This window comes from Panthera leo, chromosome B1, assembly GCF_018350215.1.
Source record: "Panthera leo isolate Ple1 chromosome B1, P.leo_Ple1_pat1.1, whole genome shotgun sequence".
Taxonomy (NCBI): Eukaryota; Metazoa; Chordata; class Mammalia; order Carnivora; family Felidae; genus Panthera; species Panthera leo.
In genome coordinates this window covers 163,705,186-163,712,091 of record NC_056682.1, presented here as the reverse complement: position 1 = coordinate 163,712,091, position 6,906 = coordinate 163,705,186, and the positions used below count along the sequence as shown (strand labels likewise).

General features: G+C 43.1%; 1 long non-coding RNA gene across 1 annotated transcript; it reads left to right on the top strand.

The window, feature by feature from the left end:
- The first annotated feature begins 1,299 nt into the window (after nt 1–1,299).
- Nucleotides 1,300–5,828, top strand: LOC122217162. The gene is made up of 3 exons (XR_006201328.1): nt 1,300–1,743; nt 3,790–3,981; nt 5,578–5,828. It is a non-coding gene; the product is annotated as an uncharacterized LOC122217162 (long non-coding RNA).
- The last annotated feature ends 1,078 nt before the right edge of the window (nt 5,829–6,906 follow it).

The window sequence follows — 6,906 nt, the reverse complement described above, 5'->3', positions numbered from 1 at the left end:
TGACCCCAAGATCAAGAGTTGGACACTGAACCAACTAAGCCCTCCAGGCCCCCCAATGGCATACTATTTAAAAGTGTACTTTGTGCAGAGAATAGCCATATTTAATACTCTAAGTTATTTTTAAATTTTGTGAAAATATAGACAGAGACAGAAAGGAAACAGGATGTGAATGAGGGCTAAATTGTGCACCAGTAACAGACAAGCCCCTAAATCTTAGTGACTCAATGCCATAAACGTTTATTTTTTACTCATACTATGTGTCTAGCGCTGCTTGGCAGGTGGGGTTCTGCTCACTGAAATCTCTCAAGGACGCTGGTAGAGGGAATAACGGTCTCCAAAGATCTCCACATCCTAGTCCCCAGAACCTGTGAATATGTTACCTTATATGGCAAAAGGCTCTTTGCTGATGTGATGACGTTAGGGCTCCTGAGATGGGGAGATCGTCTTGGATAAGCCAGGTGGGCCCAATGTAATCACAAGCATCCTCAAAAGAGGGAGGCAAGCAGATCAAAGGCCATAGCAAGAGATACGGCCGGCCGTTGTAGGAGGAGGCTGGAGTGATGCAAGGGAGAACCACAAGTCAAGGAGTGTAGGCAGCTGCTAGACCCTATGAAAGGCACGGAGAGGATTTTCCCCTGAAGCCTCTAGAAGGAGCCAGCTGTCAACACTCTGACTTAAGCCCAGTGATACTGATTTTGGACTCTGACTTCCAAAACTGTAAGATGACAAATTTGTATTGTCTTAAGGCAATTAGTTTCTGGCAATTTATTACAGAAGCAATAGGAAACCAAGAGCGGGGCCTGTGTTCCGGCCTGACAGACTCTCTCAGGGGCCCTAAGGCTGAAAACAAGAAGCGGTTTGTGTCTGCTCTTAAAGCTTCAACCAGAAGCAGCAGCATGTATGCGTCTGCTTGCGTTTCATTGGCCAGCGCAAGTCACGTGGTCGCACTTGATTTCCGAGGTGGGGGGGTGGGGTGCGGTGCTGGCACAGTGGGGAGCCAGAGCGTCTGTGAATAGCTGTAGGGACTAACATACAGGAAGAGCAGAACTGGAAAGAATGGCACTTAGAACAGCAAAAGTGTGACTCATCACAGGAAAACTCAGTAGGTGACTTAGTGGACACCATCAGACTTTTCTTAAAAAAATTTTTTTTTAAATGTTTATTTATTTTTGAGATAGAGGCAGTGTGAGCAGGAGAGGGGCAGAGAGAGAGAGGAAGACACAGAAGCAGAAGCAGGCTCCAGGCTCTGAGCTGTCAGCACAGAGCCCGATGCGAGGCTCGAACTCGTGAACCGTGAGATCATGACCAGAGCCGAAGTCGGACACAACCAACTGAGCCACCCAGGTGCCCCAGAATTTTCTAAAAACCAGTTCAAAATTTCTCACTACTAGATTTGGAGTCGGCACTGGTGAATGAGGCGGTGGCTGCCAAGACTTCGTCTGAATCCCAGAGACAGGACGATTCCACCTCTCCTGGGCTCTGTGGATCTAGAAGAGACAGCCCACCCCTGAGAAGAGAAGGGGCCCTGAGGATCGGGGTCGGTGAGCTCAGACTGTTTTAGACTGGCTACAGTTCTCAGGTGTCTTAGATAGTTACTGCCTGGGTTTGGCCAGTGGGAGGCACTGGTAGGAAATAGGCTGGAGGGAGGAGCCAGCGTATTTCTCTCTCCTTTTCTCCTTAGGTGGAGACAGGCATTGTATCTCTTTTTGTCTCCTGCTTCTGCTGCATCAGGCTTCTTCCAAGGTAAGGTCTGCCAGATGACCTCAGACCTTGGCCTCAGTAACCCCATCCCCTTCTTTTGTCCCTCCAGGCTAGGGATGGGAATAAACGTTACCCTTTTACTAATCTGTGAGTTACTTCATTATTTTCTGTTTCTCAAGCCTCTTACATCATCTGTAGAGCCACTTCTCTATATTAAAATTCCATTTGATTTCTGGTTTCCTGGTTGGACCCTGAGTAACCCAGAATCTGACAAGCACACTACCATCAAGGGCAACTCTGGACAAAGGAACGGCCTTCTGGTTCCAAGCAGTAGGTGGGAAGAGACTGTAGTGAAAACAGCACAAATCAGCAGATTGAAGACAGAGTGGGTAGAGATATAAGGTGCCCAGATCAAATGTAGGTATGTTTCATGCAATTTATAAACGATATAATTTTTTGTTGTCAGGGCTGTCCCATGTATCGTATGATGTTTAGCAACATTTGGAAGATACTTGCGCTAAAAGATTATGCATTGTAGGGGCGCCTGGGTGGCTCAGTCATTAAGCATAGGACTCTTGATTTTGGCTCCGGCCGTGGTCTCATGGTTCGTGGGTTCACACCCTGAGCTGGGCATTGCGCTGAAAGCATTAAGCCTGCTTGGAATTCTCTCTCCCTCTCTCTCTTCCCCTACTCCACTTGTACTCACTGTCCCTCTCTCAAAATAAATAAATTCACTTAAAAAGAAGATTATGCATCGCTTGTATGAAATTCAAATTAAACTGGGCATCCTGCATTTTTATTTGCTAAATCTGGCAACCTTAATAGAGAATAAGCTCATGTTGTGAGCTGGCTTCAATGCCAGATGCCCAGGCATAAATACGGGGGTACAAGGGTTCAGTGTTGGAAAAAAGTTGGGTGCTGGAATCAGACCTTGACTGAAGTCTTTGTTATAAACTACAGTCATTGTGACTGAGGCAATTAGGAAACACGGAGTAGTCCAATCAGAGGACTGTAGAATGAAAACTCTGAAAAATGTCCGTGCATATGTGTTTGCAGGGTTAAATGTACAAACGCATTACAGGAACTCACCTGAAATAATGGCCTAAGTCTAGCCATTGCTAGAGAAACATTCTCAATTATTTGGGAGTTTAAAGAAATATAGATAGTGACCTAGCATGTGCTTTTTCAGGACAATGATTGGAAAAAAAGGTATCTTTTAAAGACCAAATGTCCAAACTTGGTGATCTCTCTAAACCAGTGTTTCTCAACTGGGGGAGTTTTGTCCCTCAGGGAATACTTGGCATGCCCGAACACATTTTTGATCATCACAAATGGAGGAAGGTGCACCTGGCAGCTAGGGCGTGCATACCGTGTACAGGACAGCTCCCCAAAGAATCCCCTGGCCCAGAAGGTCAATAGTGCCACTGCCGAGGAACCCTGGCGTAAACGCATATGGAAAGGGAGTAATCAGCACACATTCCGTAAAGGCATCTACAAAATGTGCCATCCTAAAAGTGAAACCAGATAAGAAGGCTGCAATTCCATGAGGACAGATTCCACACTGAAATAGAAGCAGCTGGCCCCACAGAGGCCCCTCATTTGTCATCCCATATCTGGGATTTAGCCACCTCCGCAGGCAATCAATCACCATTGCATGGCATCGCTATCCTGTGTAATCAGTATCCCTGAATATTTTAACCGGAATACAGTGCCACTGTTTCTTCAGGATGATTTATAATGCTGAATGATTCAAGAGATGGATATATGCGTGGCAATATGGTTCATGTTCAAGGAGTTCATTGGGGGAAGTTGTAAACTAAACCAGGCCAAGGACATGGCTGTAAACCAAGAGAATTTCAGTCCCTGGGAAAGGTAACCGAATGCATTAATCAAAGCTGCGTCGAGTCCAGGGGACAGAAATCCACTCCAGTTGGTTTAAAAGCGGAAGAGAATATATTGGTTCACACACCTGAGACAGTTCTGGGTTAGTTTATAAGCTTGTATGCAGCAGTGCCTGTTCCCGGGATGGGGCACCACCAGAACTCTCTTGTTTTCTCACTGTTTCTCATCTCTGATTTCATTTTGCAGACACGTTTTCTCCCCAGGCTCATAATAGGGAAGATGGTTGCTGGCAGCCAAAATGTCACAGCCTCCCAACTTGGAACTTCTCTTTCCCGTTATCCACGTATCAGACTCAGGAAAGTCTCTGGCTCTATTTGAGGCATCACCCACTCCTGGATTACTCGTTGTGCCTGGGGAAATGCGGTTATGATTGGCCAGGTATGTGTCATGGGCCCACGCCTGACATCAGGAGTGAGGTTACACTTTCAGATAGTAGAGTCGGAAACTAGAATCACTTTCCTGGAACCACATTACTATGCATTTTCTAGTCCTGATGCCTCTTGACACAAGAAGGCACCAGCTGCTGGCAGGAGCTGGACTGGTGACAGCTTTCATCCCTGGCTGAGCGGGGCTACCTTGGAGACATTGCCCTGAGCTCTTGGGCTCTCTTCATGCAGGGCAACTGTCCTGCACTAATGAGCCCTTTGTATTAAAGAATTACAGAATCAGGGGTTCCTGGGTGGCTCAGTTGGTTGAGCACCAGATTTTTGATTTTGGCTCAGGTCATGATCTCACAGTTTGTGAATTCAAGCCCTGCATCAGGCTCTGCGCTGCAGAGCCTGACTGGGATTCTCAAGCTCTCTTTCTCTGCCCCTCCTGTGCGTGAACTCTCTCTCTCTGCCCCTCCTGTGTGTGCACTCTCTCTCTCTCAAAATAAATAAAATAAACATTAAAAAAAGCATGACAGAATCAGAATCACATGGTAGGAACTCAATGATGCATAATGGTGGGTTAATGGCATTTTTTTTCGTTTCTGTTTTTGTTTCCACGTTTATTCAAGAACTCATACAAAACGTTTCAAGTAAACAAGTTTTAATCCCATCTTCCTCCCCTTCTTCATTGTGGTTAGTGTGGTTAAGGTATTTGGTAACTCTGTTTCCTATTAGCAACTACATGCAGCCAAGCATGTTGATTATTCAAACATATATTATATATATATATGATATATGTACATATATATGTATATATGTATATGATATATGTATATATGATATATGTATATATCATATACATATGTATACATATATGTATATAGCATATATATCAAATGTATATATGTATACATATACATATGTATATATATCATATATCATATATGTATATATATCATGTATGTGTGTATATATATATATATATATATATTTTTTTTTTTTTTTGTGAGATACTTCAAATACTTTTTAGAAAAAGTCACTTCAGGAGTTAAGGTGATCTTGCTCTTGCTCCTTTCAAGGTATACAGCCCCTTCGCCAAGATTCCCAGCTTTTCCATTCACTTTGATTCTTTCCCCAAAAAATTGTTCCACGTTGGCAGCAGCCATGATTCCATCTTCTACAGGGTGGATGCAGCCAACGGTGAACTTCAGAACCCGCCTCTTTATTTGCCCCCCACGAGTTTTTTCATGGGTGCCATTGAGGCAGTGGAAAAGGGTTAATGGTATTTCCGTACCTCCTAGGGTGCGTGAGGGTAGTGGGCAACACACAGTCTGCAGCCCCCTGGCAGCTAATGGCTTCCCCCAGTCATTGAGTGATGTAAGAGAGAAAGCACAGTCTGTGGGGTCCGGTAGACTGAGTTCCATCCCAGTTCTACCACTTACTAGCTGAGTGACTTCTCTAAGCCCCACCTTCCTCACCTGTACAATGGGCCAACAATCCCCACCTCCCCTGGATTCTGACATGATCTATGAGATTACCTATGTACCGTGCCTGCATACAGTAAGCGCCCTAAAATGCTTCCTTCCTCTCTCCTCTTCTGTAGATTTTGGCCTGCTTTTAGCAAATTTGGAAGGTGCTGGATTTCTTTCGGTTTGGTAATGGACGGCTCCACCTGTAGGAGCAATTTGGAATGTTGAAAAGAACACCCAAGTAATATATTTGAAACTATCTAAATAAATTATACTTTAAAATAGAAGACATCATACATGATATTTTGGTAAGTAAACTAAGCTAATCATAATTCAATCTTTATGTTCCTGGACAAAATGACTTTAGATCTGAAGGGATACTAAAAATAAATATTGGAAAAAATTCCATTCACTTCACCCCACCCTTCCAAGGTCCGAATTCTATTTTCACTCTGAAGTTTCAAAATGGCTATAAATTTCCCTTCTCTGGTGGGTGAACTACCACTAGGGTGTAAATGTCTCACAAATGCTAACTCATAGGATGCTCTGCACATCATCCCAAGTTACTAAGAATAAAGAACATAGAGCCTTTCTAGAACAGTGCTATTTGAATAAATATTCTGGGGAAAGTACTTTGAGAACGGACTGTATTTCTAAAGATTTCTTAGTAATGATAATTCATCTCAGCCTGAGCAAGAATGGAGATTTGTACTTTAAAATAAATGGATAATGTATCCTAGCAACCTGGGGTTTAAAGCTTTTTATTAGTCTTTCTCCGCACTTGGCATATCTAAGAGGAGAAACCCAAACATCATTAAATAGAGAGTTTATGTGTAAAGTGTGAGGTCTAAGAGACCTTCATTTTCTATTGCAGCTGAGAATATCTTTGTCTAGAGTGTTGGTTGGCATACACAAGATGAAATATACACTTAAATTATGGCTTGACAAGTTTTATGTACCTGAGGAAGGTCTTAATTCTCGTTGATGGTTTTTGGGTTTTTTTTTGCTGTTTCAATTAGTTTACTTATAAAGTGAGTATGTTATATTTATGCAACTATGTTGAATTTATGAACTTTATTTCTCATTTTATTTAGCACCCTACTTCAAAAAAAAAAAAAAAGAAAGAAATTGTGCAAAGAATGCATACCATTAGCGTCATCATTTATTTAACTGGGCAAGAGTCAATAAGGGGAATTAATTTATTGGGATTATCTAGGATTCTTCATTGCCTTACTTTCTTTAAAAAAACTGTTTTTAATGTTTATTTATTTTTGAGACAGGAGTGACAGAGCATGAGAAGGGGAGGGGCAGAGAGAGGGAGACACAGAATGGGAAGCAGCCTCCAGGTTCTGAGCTGTTAGTACAAAGCCCGATGCAGGGCTCAAACTCACAAACTGTGAGATCATGACCTGAGCTGAAGTCAGACGCTCAACCAACTGAGCCACCCAGGCACCCCATTATTG